Genomic DNA, 15,919 nt, shown 5'->3' with positions numbered 1-15,919 from the left:
CACCAGTTGAGCACCTCCTGTGAAATTTTTCATTATCTTGTATATACTGTACCTGCTGCACATAGTCTTGATGGTCTTGTAATCCATTTAGTCCCCTGGACTGGACATTCAAATATTATTTCCTTTGTCAAAAATAGAGTCCCCAGTTGTACAATGCAAATGTCTACAATTTTCACTTTTTTATTACGTAGGAGAAAGGAAACTCTAAGAAATGTAAGTCTATGCAACTTCTCCCTGGCTCCAGCTTCAGTGAGACAACTGCCATAGAATTATTTTCAACTCCTCTTCAGAGTCAAGGATTTGGAGAAATAGGAAAAACTTGGAAACAACAGAATCTGGACAGGGTTTCACATTGTTTTGCATTGTGAGTTCACTAATGAATGTCAACACTAGAAGCAACACTAGACTATAGAAAAGTATGAAGTGCAAGAGCATGGGACATTGAAGGGAAGTTGTCATGTTCTTTTAATGACTATTAGTGCATGGGGTGGGCTCAAAAGTGACTTACTCCAAAATAAAAAGTTGCTTTTTAGCTAGATGAAAGTAGTAGATGAAAGCATCCATAGGTGTGATCCCATTAAAAGGGGTACCTGGACTAAGCCAATCCTTGCTTCCTTAAATCTCTTCTAATTTACTGTAATGCTTTAAATTCATTTTAGCTCTTGCAGATTTTATTTTCTAATCCCTTTCCACATTTCCATGTGTTTGTGTGTTAATTAAAGGGTAAAAAGCCACTCTGAGCAATCCTAGGTTCTTCTCCTCCTCCTGAACCCAAAGCCTTTTAAGATTAAGAGCTGTTTTCTAAAGACTTCCTATTACCCACACTTGGGGAGGAATATCGTTCAACTCTTCACATGTTTAAGCAAAGACTAAATGTGAGTAAAGGTTTGTGAGAGAAAATACTTTATCCTTCAGATAGCTGTGCAAACTCATTCCTGGCTAGCACTAGTGTTGCTTAGTCAATCTAAAGGCCAAGTTGTAGCATTCTGAAGTGGTCCTAGGGAGGCTTGGCTAGTTGGCAAGGAGGTATTGCTCCCTTCCTTTCTACACCTTGTATAAGTCTCCACAGACCCTGGAATTCAAGGTATCAAGTAGTATGGTGCAGTATGTAGACTTCGGGGTTTTGACATGGGTGATGAGGCATGAGGCTTAGGGCAGCTTCCTGTGTGACACGTTTCTCCTTGGCACTTGGAGGACAGAAAGAATTCTGTGAAATAACCTTTATAAGGTGGCCTAGAAAATCACTGTTCTCGGTGCAACAGTACTTGATAATATTTTTTTTTAAAAAAAGAGACTGTTCAGTTTCCCAGCTACTTAGCTTTAGCCTCAGATATATCCAGATCATTTGCTGAATGCTGAGAATAAAATAAGCAGAAAAACAAAACTCTAGGCATGAAATAGTGTTGTTTGTGGCATCTCTTATGCCTGAAGGAGCATCTCTTTCAGTACCAACTTGCCTGCATGTTAAGATCTGCTGAGGCCCTTGTCCATGTACCTCCTTTATCAGAGAGACATTATTTGACCGCAAGAGACAGCGTCTTCTCAATAGTGGCGTTATGCCTATGGAATGCCCTCCCCAAAGAGGCACACTTGATGCATACATTGCAGTGTTCATGGTGCCTGGAAAAAATGTTTTTATTTACCCAAGTATCTTAGTCTGTTGTAAACTTTGGTTTGTTTTTAACGTATTTTTTTTGCTTGTAAAATTCAAGTACAGTAAAGGATGATGTAGAAATGTTTAGGTAAATTAATAATATTACGTTGCTAGTTAGGATAGTTGGGGCAAGTCTGTTCATCACCCCACCCTCTTTGCATAGGGTTCATCTTCCTGGGTTCATAAAGCATTTCCTTTCCATTACTTTTTTGTGATCTTTTGCCAGATTACAGGCAACAGATTCTATTCTTAAGGAGGGCCAAACAGACTTGGGGAAATTTACAGGACTTTGCTAGGAAAGGATTGACTGTTGTACCAACCTGTTGAACATGTTGGCATCTCCACTTCTTTAAAACAATATGTATGGTTTTTTATTGTACTGTTTTTGTTAACTGTTTTGATTTTTTTAAAAGTGAATGGCATATAAATTTTATGAAATTAATAAAGTAAAAAATATTTACAAGCTTAAATGAAAGAATTAAGTATTTCATTTAGCTACTTCTGCTAACCTTTGGCAAAGAGTAGCTGCATGCTGATGGATTTGAATCCTGGCAGGCACAACTTGGGGAGAAGACCTTTTGGGTGGTAAACTGAGTGCTATGTCTGGCCTTAGTCTCTTATTTTCTTGGTAGTTCTGAAGCTTGAAAGAATGAATTGGGCAAACCGGTTTGGTTGAATGTTGGGAGGGGCTGAACTTTCAGAGTTTGGAACTGAATGGGAATTGCCCTGAAGCTGTATGAATTTGGATCTCTAAGACTGTGGTTATTAAAATATGACAAGAGTATGTTCCGACTTTCAACCAAAAATAAGCTCTTGCCAGCTCAGTGCCAGAAGTTAAAAATTTTGTTCGGCCTCCTTTTTCAGCTAGAATGTGATAGAAGGTGCAAGAAAGCCAGAGAATTGTCCAAAACACAGGGTACGTATGTGAATAGGGTTTAGAATATATTCTCTCCCTGTGCTTCCTGGAGATTAGGGTTTGTTTAATCTAGACAGAATGCTGTTGATGTGGAGTGTGATGTGCTACATATTGAATTTTCAGTGTAATCTTCATATTTTGGTACTGGAAGGAATCTTCATGCGTCTCAGATTGGTCATGGCTTCTGGAGTGGGGAAGGATGTGTGTATGCATACACGTTTGTATATTTGCACATATTGCCTACTGCTGTGTGCATGCTTGGCCTTCATACTTCTATGCAACAATTTGCTGTACTACCACCGTATAGTAAGTTCACAATTTATGTGCTCATTCAGCTTTATGTGTTTGGCAATTTTTTAAAAAAGGGGGGGTGAGCATCCAGCAAAAAATACTTTGGGTCAATGGCGGGTGGGACTGCCATTGTGTTTTGACTATACACAATTTGGGCTTTAAGTGAGATCCCTGGAGGGCTTACTGTACTTGCAGTGCACAGCTCTTGCTTGTACCATTCCATGTTTTGAACTTCCTGGATTTAACTGTGGAGTGCACTGAGGAGCTAGTGAGTGGCATGTCTTGCTTTTTGACATATATAAAAAAATAAAAGAATTGTCCAGTAGCACCTTCGAGACCAACTAAGTTTGTTCTTGGTATAAGCTTTTGTGTTCATGCGCACTTCTTCAGATTGCTTTTTGACATTCAAGTTTGGACAAAATTGATATTTGCTCCTTTTTAGCCCATATACTATTTACAGAACCAGGGTTTTTTTTCTAATCAAAGTGAATCCTCTTATCTTCTGATGACTTTTCTTTTCCAAGCTTAAAAATAGACCCTCACAGACAGGGTTCGAAACTAGCAGGGCACCAGGTGCATTTTGCGCCTAAAGATTCTCCATTTGCGAGCACCTTAACTTGACTGACACTCCAGGATTGCTGAAATGTTTGTGCTTTGAAGCCTCAAAGTATATGTTAAAGATAAACAATATGTTAAGGAGTTTAGCAATAAATAGAGTGTTTTGAAAACTGAAGTATGGTACCAATATGTTTATTGTAAACACTAAATTAAACATGTATTAATAATTTCTGTTAAAGTGATATTAACAATCTCACTTATGTGAATTGTGTACTAGTTCATGCTTATAAAAATAATAAATAAAAAGTGTTGCTGAACCCGCCCCCCCAATGGTGACAGTACATTCTGTTTTGGCGCCCACAACCCAGGTCCCAAGAGCCATTTGGCTCCTAGCAGTTTCTAACTCGCAGATCTAAGTAGACCTTGCTGTCTCTTACAGTGTTGTGCACTCTATTATCCTCGGCTATTTCAGCATTTTGGAAAGTGCACTTGCTTCCCAAGTAGAAAGGAAATACAGAGTTTTTGCTGCCTTCTGGAGTGTTGCTGTTGTGCTTGTGGGCGCTTGCTTTCTCCCTGCCACTCAGTGCTACTTGGCAGTGAGATGGAAGGCACAGACACAGATGATGCATGTGGGTGTCTTATCTGCTGTGACTTAGGCTAGGGGTCAAATGTGTAAAGGTGGCGAGAGCAGAATCTTTGATGGCAGAAGGTTCCATGACAGTTGAAGGTGCTCATTGGGGGAAGACTTGAGGCCATGGAGTTTCTGGTTGCTATCGGTGACAAGTATATTCTTGGCAGGAGAAGTTATTTACCCAACATTCAGAAGAGCAAAGCGGACGGATGTGAGGTGATGATTTTATGTTGGCAGAAGGAATCTTTTAGTAAGATATGTGCAGAGTTGAAATGACAGTTAAGAGCATCTACAGACTGTTGCTACAATCACTCTAGCTTAGCTCTCTTGTCTTGAGGTGTGTGGGACCAGAATATTGGGAGAAGAAAAAATTAAGGTGTCTGCCTGATTCTTTTTTTTTTGCTTCTGTAGTTTAAGAGATCGAGAAGTGAAAGGAGAAAGTGAAGCTTTTACTCCTTGCTGCGTCAAAAACTTTATGAGAAGAATATATTTGAGAATCTAACTTTACAGTTTTTGTATAAGGTAAAACTGCAATTTGAAACAGTTGCTTCAGAGCACTGTCATAATATAGCTACCTCTGTAACGAGAGCATACAGTACGTGGGTTGCTGAACATTTTGATAAGCTTAAACATTTCTGTGTTTTTGTACATGTACACCACTGCATTACACCTACAGTTCTCCCAATACAGAGAACAAACTCTTGTAGCTTGCCCCCAGATCTGCAAATACTTCATTTTAAAATTCTAGAAGGTAACATGTATATGCTGTTACATGTGCTTGCTCTCAGTGAGAGATCTGTCCATACAGCAAAACCAGCTGATCTCTGTGCTCTCTCTCCCAGGGAAACTCCGGGCATCCATCAGTCTGTTAATTGCACTAATTAGAGAGTGTGGAGGTGTTAATTGGAAAACCCTGGTATTGTGCCTGTTTAAGGGAAGAAAACGTCAATAAAAATTAATTGATGACTTGGCATGGCATGCGCACTTCACAGGTTAGGAGAGAGTCAAAAGATGTCAAGGCAAATGTTACTGCTCAGATTAAGCAATTGTTAATTAAAAAGCAGCAGTAATTAATATGCCTATGTGCCATATGGTATTGGGTCTCTTTTTACTCCTGTTGCCTGTCTCTTTCGTCTACCTCTTTCCCTAACCTCCTTTCGCTGCCAAATAAAAGGTGTACTTGGAAACAAACAAATATGGAAAGTGAAATCAGTGGACAATTGTTGAATGAAATTATTTTGATTCCAGACAAAAAGAATCGCAATTAGTTATCCAGTCACACTAACTAATCATTGAAGGATGAATGTCTGACCTCCCTGCTCTTTATATTTGTGCATGAACTTGTATGTGGTATTGTTGCCAGTATTTCCTCTCCCAGAAAGACTGAAAAACCACCACTGCTCATCTGTATCTTTACTGCTTATTTATTCATTTAAATTTAAACTTTGCTTGGCACTGAGACTAGGCTTTAACTGCAAACAGGCCCTTTAAGACTACTAAAAATCTAGTCAGTTGGTAGTTCTTATTGGCTGCCATTTTGATATGCCATATAAACTTACTTGTCCAGATTTCCATGGGTGGTGATTTGTGATAGCTCGTGCCAGAGAGAATGACTAAATTTTTGGGCTTGTACTTCTTGATTGTACCCACATGCCTTCTTCTGAATGCAGGTAAAATGGTGTAGCTTGCCATAGCAGTTGCTGAGAGAAATTTGTGTGTGAGTTTGTGTTTATACTAAAGGATCCATTTCTGGTTTTGACAATTTATAGTTTGGTGATTTTTCAGTCTCCTGTCAAGGTTTCTAATAAGTTAGCAATAAATTCTCCTGATATTCATGAAGAAAAATCATTGCCAGGCTTAACACTCCTTCAATCCTTTACTGATAGTGTCGGCTTGCTCATCTCCCAAAAATAAACTAGAATACTTCTCCCATTGTATAAACTCGGGGACCAGTGCTTCAACTCAAGCGAGAAGGCTGGCAGAAGGCAGCATTTATATAAAAGCAAATATCATCTATCAGGGTTTATTCCAGTACTACATACTGGTAATGATCTAAGTGTACTAACAAATGGGCAAAAGCATTGTGGTTGTGAAGTAGAAGATACTCCTTTGTTATTCACCATTAACATCAGTGAAGTAGGTACTTGACTTTATTCTAAGTATGTATCTGAAGCCATGAGCTGATGTTAGGGTCAGTTTGTTACTCACTGCTATGATTATTATTTGTCTCAATTGTGTGACGTGACTAAGAGTGCAATTCTATTCATGTCTACTGAGAAGTAACTGAGTTCATAGGGCTTAAAGGTAAAGTGACCCCTGACCATTAGGTCCAGTCGCCGATGACTCTGGGGTTGCAGCGCACATCTCGCTTTACTGGCCGAGGGAGCCGGCGTACAGCTTCCGGGTCATGTGGCCAGCATGACTAAGCTGCTTCTGGTGAACCAGAGCAGCACATGGAAACACCATTTACTTTCCCGCCAGAGTGGTACATATTTATCTACTTGCACTTCGTGCTTTCGAACTGCTACGTTGGCAGGAGCAGGGACTGAGCGACAGGAGCTCACCCCGTCGCGGGGATTCGAACCGCTGACCTTCTGATTGGCAAGCCCTATGCTCTGTGGTTTAACCCACAGAGCCACCCGCGTTCTAGGGCTTAGTCCCAAGTAAATGGGTACAGAATTGCAGCCTAAATATTTTCCCATTGTCTAGCTCAGACATCCCGTTCAGAATGTGATTCGAAGGTTGGAAATAGACCATGGCTTCATTCCTTCCATCTAATGCAGTGGTTCTCTCCTCCATTTCCTGGTTGTTCTAAGCATGGTTTTGGAATCTGGCAACTATGGTTTGCTTGATTTGAATGCCATGACAAGCTATAGTTAGAACAAATCAGGAAATTGAGGAGGAAACCAGTGTTATGTTTCTAATCCTTCCAAATTGCTGTTTAGAGGATTGTCAGAACCGAGGTTTTCCCACAGGCGTTGGTTGGCCACTGTGAGAGTACAGGATACTGGACTAGATGGGCCTGATCCAACAAGCTTTTATGTTCTTATGAGGCTATAGCCAGGGTTGTGGTCTGAAGGCATGTGATTCAACAGACTTGTTGCCTTGAAGCAGGCCTGGGTATTCTCAGCATGTAGATTAGGGATACTATCTGGGAATTCTTTGGGGTCTTCCAGGCAACCTATTTATTGATCATTCATCCAGATTTGCTTTCACAGGAGTTACATTGTATCTGGGGGTTCTGATTTGTTTGTGGGGAGGTCATACAACAATGAGCATTCATCCTGATTTGCTTGTGGTGTACTCATATGTCTTTGCAGTGACCATTTGTTCATGTCACACTTTTCAATGCATTTCCCTGTCACTTCCCTAACCACAAAAGTCAGTTTCTTTTTTAAAGTGGATTTGTTGTGGTGGGATAATAAAGCACTTTAATCCACTTTAATTGCACAAACCTAAATTTCTTGGTATGTGCTTGACTCCTTCGTGCAAAATGCTGACAGTCTGGAGGTGCTATTGATATGCCATTTTGAGCTCTGTGGAAGAAAAGTGAGCTATAAGTGTAGTAATAATATGTAGGCTCAAAGTGTACACATCTTGTGCAATCACATTTGTCGCGCCGCTGCATGCATCTATTTAAAATGTGTCAGTCAAGCTGCATGCTCTGTGATGTATACTCTTAAACTATAGCCCGCAAAGCAGCCCTTAGACACGTTAGGGCAGGAGACACAGGCCTTACTGAGCCTTCTGGGTGCTATAGTTGTCCAAATAGCACTGGGAACCTAATGTCTTTAAAAGCCATAATTTAAATTTTTTTCCAAATCATTATGTGTTAAAAATCTCTATCAGTAGAGGGTTAACTATCTGACACAGTCCTCTAAAACTGTAAACAGCATTTTGTCCCTAACATTTTGCAGAGTAAACTCTCACTTAACTAGGAACACCCCCCCCCCACTGGTTTGGATGAAAATTGATTCTATCTATTTCTCTCAAACACCACCGCCCATGCAGCGAAAGTTTGAGAATTAAGATTAAGAGTGGGGAAAACAGTAAAAAGGGCACACACAAAAAAAAACACCACCCCACCAAGGAAAGACATATATGTTGGGAATGTTGATAGTTTTGCAAACTGGTGGGAGTTTGATTTTGATAAAATTGTATCACTTGCCTATATCTTACACACCTGGTGTACAAGTTGTGGATCACAGGAATGTCTGGGTGTCATGTGGCATGGGCTCATTTTGGAATGTTACTGTTCTTCAGAGTACAGAAATGCTTAGCCACTTTCTGGCATGGCTGGTGACAGTTGAACTTTAAAGTTCAATATAGTGTTTAGCCCATTGGAGCTTCAATGAACATGTTCAGTGCAAGGGTTGTACGTGGTGTGGTCATCAGGATATTCTTCTAGACCTATGGGGGAGAATAAATACTTTCTACTTCAAGACTTCCAGAGCTCTTACATTCCAGAATTTCTGTGCATATTTTTATGGACAGTACGGGAACAACTGCTTTCTTAAACTGCTTAGAAGTCCCTATAAACTGTAGGCTCTTGAATATTTATTACTAAAATATGTGAAAACGTATTTGGAACATGAACCTGTTTAACTTTAAAATACTTTATCTCATCATGAAACTCTCCTCCCATATCATAGTGGGTTGGAGCTTTGAAGCCTTATGCAACCATGTATCGCCCTCTGTGATAGATGGGAACATAGGAAATTGACTTATACTAGCTCAGACTATTTATCCATCTAGCTCAATATTGTCTGTTAACTGGCAGTGGCTCTCCAGAGTCTCAGGCCGAGGTCTTTCACATCACCTGCTACCTGATCCCTTTAAAAACCAAGCCAAACCAGGAGATGTCAGGGATTCCGCCTAGGACCTTCTGCACACATAGCATGGGTTCTACCGCTGAGCTGTAGTCCCTTCCCAAATCTATAGTATTTCTTCATGGTTCAGTTCTTGGTGTGTTTGGGATTTCTCAGTGCCTTCGGCTTATTTTCTTTCTCCGTCTACCACAATAGCAGTTTTCAGACAGGCAGGACTAGAATTAAATGAGTACCCAGTGCATTTGCTTGGGGCATCAATGGGAAGAGATAAAGATAAGCCTGGGATTTTGTTCTGCAGCAGTTGTTTTGGTTTTTTTTTTCTTGATGGTGCTCTAACTGGACACCACTACCAACCATGCTGCCTTCCCAAACCATCACATGCAGATCCCAGGCATTTTCATACTTGGCACTAAAAGTACCTTGTCTTGTTCTCTATATGTACTCATATAAATGCTGTTGATGTGGGTAGAGGGAGAAGTAAACCATTTTAAACCATCCCAAGTTTGCTCTTCATTCAAATATTGTCAAAGGAGCATAGGATCCAGACAAGGGAAAGCAGGAACCATACTGTATCACAGCACCTGTAACACATCGTGTGTGAACACTTCATGTGTTGCCCAATAAAACGTTAGCTGATGGTATGCATTTGCATTTGAATCTGCTAACTGCATGGATGAATGGATGGATGGATGGATGAATACTTTTGAGGAAGAAAAGACTATTTTGTTTTTATTTTAAAAAGTTACTTAGTTGTTTATATTTATCAGTCACTTCATGCAGCGAACTGCTAGGCAACATACAATACAATACAGTATAAACTTTCAAGCATACAATCAGTTAGATAATGTATACTTTTGTCATGGCAAGTACCACTCTCTTGGAAGAGATACTCCCTTCTGTATACGAAGTATCATGGTGTAGATAAACACAATTCATAACTGCATGATTCATGTAGCATGTTTTCTGTTATGTTTTTTTATCTGCAAACATTTATCTATACCTATAACTAATATGTACAGTTGACCTATTATAATTGGTTTGATTTAAGTGTACCTAAGCTATGGAGAAAAGCTAGAAAAGAACTGTAGGTAAACAAAATGGACCTGGTTAGAGCGCAGTGCTGATAATGCCAAGGTTGCAGGTTTGATCCCCATTTGGGACTGCTGCATATTCCTGCGTTGCGGGGTATTGGTCTACATGATCCTCAGCAACCTTTCCAACTCTAGAATTCTGTGATTCTACTCCACCCTGCCTCCTGACCAGTTATACAAACTCATGATGTTTTGGAGCAAGCTGCATGTTTTTCTCTGTCTTTCTTCTTTAAGTGGCTAGGATTGCCTGCTGAACAAAGATGTAATGGAGGGGAATGGCAAGTTGAAGGAGATTGATTCATGTTGTTTCTATGCGTCATGTATAAGATTAAAATCTACTTTTGTGTTCCCACGCTTGTAATAGCAAAGCCTATGCTGGTGAAAATGTTCATGTGATTTAAAAATGGCTCTCCCACTTTTCGTTCTAAATGTTTTTATCCTTGGGTTAAAGAGGGAGAGGCTATAGCTCAGTGGCAGAGCACATGTATTGATTGCAGGAAGTCAGTTACCAGAATTACCAGGTGATGCTGGGAAGTACTCTTGTCTTAAACCCTGGACAGCTACTGCCAGTCAGTGGAGACAATGCTGAGCTAGATGCGCCAATGGCAGAAGTGACTTGCCTAGTGGAGTGCAGCTTCTATGCAACCATTCTAGCAGATGGGTCTCTCTTGCTTACCAGGAGGAGGAGGGTGTGAGGCGGCAGGGAGGTTTGCATGATGATTTGCTATACAGCAGCTTCTGGTGTTCGTATTAACGGCCTTCACATGTGCTCACACCGTATTTATAAATTGAAACAAAACAATATACAATCATACTTTTTGCCCACCAGTGATCGAAATGTTCTTTTTGAAACAAGATTCTGTAGCTGCTTTTATGGTTGTGCTGCTCTTTATGTCTGCTTTAGATGCTGTTTTTAGCTTCATAACTTTGTGTTTTTATGGTTTAATTAGGAATTTATTCTTACTTTTATTTTTATAAGCCATTTCAAGCAACTCCTTTTGTGGAGTGAAAAAGCAGGGTATAATTTTTCTACAGAATAAAAAAGCTTCAGAGGCACTGATTTGATGGAGGGAGTTGATAAATTGAAAGAAAATATAGCAGGAATATAAAAAGGGAAGGGGAAAGGAATCTTATTGGACTATGAAGGTCTGAGCAGCACTCACAATGTAGGGAATACTGATAATGTGTACAGCTAGGATTACTTTTTTTTTTTTAAGTGTGGTTGAGATTTTGAAAACCAAGTTCTTTTTCACATTTTGAACAACTTCTTTGCTGAAAATAGAGTTTGTGTCCCTGTGAAGTAGGAAGATGCATGTTGGAAAGCACTGTCAACAGCTTTGTATAGTTAGTATGTGACTAAAAGCTGAATTGTATCTCTGTTTTGCTTGCAAAATGTTCATCATCTTTCCTGCTAACTTTGCAACTCCCACAGTCCAAGTTCAACAGCCTTTGTCTCAGAATGCTGTTTCTCCAATGCCCTACTATCCTGTGTCCTAGTATCACTAGCCTGAAACATGTATATTTTCAACAAAACCAAAAATGCAGTAATCTCTGTGCCCTTGAATTCTCCTGCAGCTACAAGTATGTCATTGTATGTGTGTGTGTGTGTGTGTGTTTGATAGTGTGAGGGACTACAGGAGAGAGTCGACAACTCCACATGGGAATTAATGTCATTCATACACCCTGCGGAAATGACTTTTGAAATGCATATAATCTCAAACATGCAAATGAGAAGCTTGCTTCACCCTGTTTAATATGAATGATCAGCTTCTGAATAGCTATTATTACACGCCACATTTCAGCAATTATGTTGTTCCCAGTTTGTCGGTCTATCGTGCCAAAAAAAGGGAGGGGGGGAATCATGCATAGGAAAGAAAAGGTAGAAAAAAGAAATATCCCTTTTTTGCTGCCCCTCTTCCGCTTTCAAACTTGCTGACCGCTTCTCTGATCAGTCCCAGTTAATGTTGTTTTTTCTTCTTCACTTCTTTGCAGGCTTGGCAGCTTGTTTTCTTTATCAAGAGACAAAATTAAAACAAGACACCCTAGTGTGTCTGTTGCATTTTAGCCATTTTGTTTTAGTCTTACGTCAATTGTAGATAGATTTATTAAGGTGAAATGGCACTGCCATATAGAATTGGGATAGCAAAACTCTGCCCATTGATCTTAACAGAATTGGTGTTACCAGTTTAAAATAATTGGTATTTCCTCCTTTACGCTGATATAACTATTTGTAGTATACTGCTAAAGTAACATGAATCAATATTAGAATCTGCTTTCACTTTATGTTTAAAACAAACTCCTAGCTTTTCTGGTTGCAGAGAAAAGCTTGAAAACATGACAATAGTGCGTTCTTAACTATCTCAAATGAGAAATTTAGAAAAAGGAACCTTTTCTTGTCTTCCAAAAAGAATTTTCTTTGAGGATCCCCTCCTGACCTGCAAAAAATCTAGCATTTTATTAAAGTCAAGCAGATACCAGCTGCTGGGCCTATCCAATGCCAAACCTCACTGCAAATAATTCCTGCTGTCATTGTACTAGGCAATTTACTAAGTAAGTAATCTAGAGCATCTCTCACTGGACATGTTACTGATTGTGCGTACAGCTAGGGGAAACAGTTACTCTAAATAAATGCAGTCAGAAGTGATGATTTTGAATGTATGAAGAATAAAAAACAGACTTTTTTCAACTCCTCTTTTTTCCTTTTGTCAATAAGTTTCTCTCTCTCTCTCTCTCTCTCTCTCTCTCTGTGTGTGTGTGTGTGTGTGTGTGTGTGTGTGATGTCAACTAATTCTTGCCCAGCTCTGTAGGATGACATAATCTTTGTCTTCCTCCTTGTAGTTCTGAGTTTTTCACTTTTTACAAACTCAATTCATAGAGACTTACAAAATATTAAAGTCCAGAAATTACCATACTTAATTCTATTTAGAGAAGTGAGTGGCCCCATGCCAACCAGGATATCAGCAGAAGATGAGAAGATCATATGAATGCATATTGCTGTGGAACCCTGGTAGTATAAGGATAGAATACAGACCCCAGTTTTCCCAATGGGCTCCTTAAAGTTGAGAAGATCATATGAATGCAATGAGAAGATCATATGAATGCATATTGCTGTGGAACCCTGGTAGTATAAGGATAGAATACAGACCCCAGTTTTCCCAATGGGCTCCTTAAAGTTGTTATGAGGTCTACTGCCATCACTATTTAAAGGTTTCCTTTGGGATGGAAGAGGAAAATCCTCTGATCCATATTACCCCTACAGGATTATATAAGCTATACAAGTGGCAAAATACCTAACAGGTTATAGGGTCATGAATGGGAAGAAATCAATATTGCCTCTGAACTCTCCCTAATACTGTAGTGAGTATGGGTAGGGGAGGATTAACCTCCCCTATGCTCCATTCCCCAAGTTTGAACCTCAGTAAGTTTTGTTTACTTTTGTATGTGTGATTGTGAGTATGTGATTCCCCATAATTTTTATCCCACTCAGCGGCATTTTCTTTAATGGAGGTTTCTTGATAGATGCATGTGCTTGGGATAGAAGCTACTTCTTCCCAAGAGTCCTTTAGGACCACTACCTTCTTACTTGTTTTGTTTTATTTTTCTTAGACAGTTTCTGAGGCTGGAACAAAAAACCCTCCACATCAGTAATCTTTTCTGACTGAGGACCCACCTTTTAGCCCAAACATTCCTTCCTTCCTTCCTTCCTTCCTTCCTTTCTTTCTTTCTTTCTTTCTTTCTTTCTTTCTTTCTTTCACCATGTATTTGTACGGTGGTACTGTGGCTATTGCAACCCACCTTAGATCAGGACATGACCTGTGATGAATCCTGACCTAGCAGTTGAAGACAAGTTGAAGAAGCAGAGCCAGCTTCTTTGTATTCCCACCCCCCTTTTTCATTTTAAAGAGGAAAGAAACTTTAACTGACAAGCTTTAAAGGTTTCAAAAACAAAGTGGAACAAACAGCTGGGTCTGCTGTATTGCTTCTCCCACTATCATTCCGGTGGTGCTAATTTCAAATTTAGACGTATGGGCACACGATTTTTCAGGATGGTAATATGTCCAGCCTTGCATACCCACTCCCATCTATGGTAAAAATGTGGAAAGTCGCCTTTGACTATAAGGTGGGTTTAAAAGCAGAGCTGCTCTCTACTAGTTCCTTGCTTTGCCTATCTGGCGGCTTCTTTGAAGTTAGGGCTGGATTTTCAAAATAGACCTGGCTTTAATTTGCTACGGATGCCTTCCTGATGCCTGCTGGTTTACTGCAGTATGTGCTCTTGCTACTGTACACTTTGCACTTGAGCAGCAGTAATTCAATTTCACGTTGCTGTTTGTTTTCCTTTGGATGCTTAAAAAGCATGTCATCCATATGCATATAATGCAAGGGAATAGTAACCTGCAGTGAGAGAGGTTTTACATGAGAGGTTTGGGGGGTATTGTGGATCTTGGTATTCTATGCTATTGTGTGTGGTGGTTTTCTTGGTTTCTCTTGTCTCTAGGGTGGATTTGCCCCCTTTTAATGGTATGTCCCAATTCCTAGTATATTGGCTGCTTCAGTTTTGACTAATGTATGTGTTTTATTAACCCATTTTTTTGTTGTTTATTTTTTGGGGTATTGTTTATTAATTGGCTTTCTTTTAGGCATTGAATCAGCGCTCTCCAGGCTTATTGTAGCTTGTTTTCATATTGCTTGGCTGTCTTCTGATACTTGTTTTTGTATGCTGTTTGTTTGGGCTTCCTTCTGAAAGGAAAAGTGGGGTATTGGTACATGTTGAAATGAAAACACACAGCATAGCCGCTACTTTTTTTGAGCCTTGGAACAAAACAGAGCAAACATCAGGAATATGCTTCTCACTAAAGTGTACAAAAGTTATGTTATGTTGAAGTTAAGATTGGAGTAAAGTGCTACTCTTTGAAAAAGGAAAGCTGCCTTCTATTTATTAACAATAAAATGGAAATATTAGCATATCCTGCCCTGGTATTTGTTAACTCTTCAGCCCAAACTTGCAGGGATTGGCAACCTACCATTCATTTATGTATTGAGTAGCCATTAAAATGTGCACTGATTGCCTTATTCTGTGACCCTCCATGTGTTGTTAGACTCCATCTCCAGTCAGCCCACGGCATCATGGTCAGTGGTTAGCAGTGGTGGGCGTTGTAGTCCAAACACATCTGGAGGATCAGAGGTTCCCCATCCCTGGTTTAACAGGTTTTATGTTGATGCAATCACCACTAAGACAAACTATAGAAATCAAAAACTTTCATATTCATTGTAGTTTACATGTTAAGGTGAAGAAATGCTTTGGTTTTTAACAGCATTTTGTGGAAGATGGGGGGCAAGGCTCTTTTCAAAGGCAAACATTTCCTGAAGTACCTCCTGCTTTTCTTATGAAATCTTACTTTATCCAGATGTGTTTGAGCTGACTGCATGGCTAGGTAGGAGACTTGGAAATATTAAATTGCCAACTCCATCAACTCATGTGGGAAGTCCTTTGCTGCGCCATCATTTTCTTTTGAAATCATTATGCCCATTTAGAGTGCAGGAACCACATTTTATCTCCAGAGGTTTACTCTAGTGGACTTTATTCACTAAGCCATGCAAGGCATCATAATCCATAATATGATCACAACAACAAAAATATAGTCAGTGGTTCATAAAATTTACTAGATCTCATGTTGTGGGAGTGAACCTGTTGAATTGGGCTTCAGCACCCCCCCCCCCAGATTGAGGCATGTCATTGGAAGCAGTCATGGGAGTGCCTGTTTCCCACAATGTTTCAGGTAGGTGACAAACATACTTTCTCCTAGGCCTCCTGTGATGCTTTTGACTTCTAAACTCTGTATGAGGGACTCTTTTTTTCTTCTTCTAGTGCTTTCTACTAAATAAGGAGCTTCTCCAAATTCTATGCATTGGAGCAGGCCCAGAGCAAGTGTGTTATGAAAACGACTCCTA

At 39.8% G+C, this 15,919-nt stretch overlaps 1 protein-coding gene across 5 annotated transcripts in view; it reads left to right on the top strand.

Moving 5' to 3' along the window:
• Positions 1-15,919, top strand: part of FOXP4 (forkhead box P4) — a 153,521-nt gene that overhangs the window by 24,847 nt on the left and 112,755 nt on the right. For 2 of the 5 annotated variants that reach the window (XM_079980875.1, XM_079980871.1), the window contains exon 1: positions 4,115-4,266. The exons of 2 other annotated variants lie outside the window; for them this stretch is intronic. The gene's annotated coding sequence lies outside the window, so the exon portion shown is untranslated. One more of the 5 variants, XM_079980872.1, reaches the window with a different exon arrangement.

The sequence above is a fragment of the Podarcis cretensis genome (genome assembly GCF_951804945.1).
Source record: "Podarcis cretensis genome assembly, chromosome: 6".
Lineage (NCBI taxonomy): Eukaryota > Metazoa > Chordata > Lepidosauria > Squamata > Lacertidae > Podarcis > Podarcis cretensis.
This window is presented reverse-complemented; position numbering and strand designations above follow the sequence as displayed.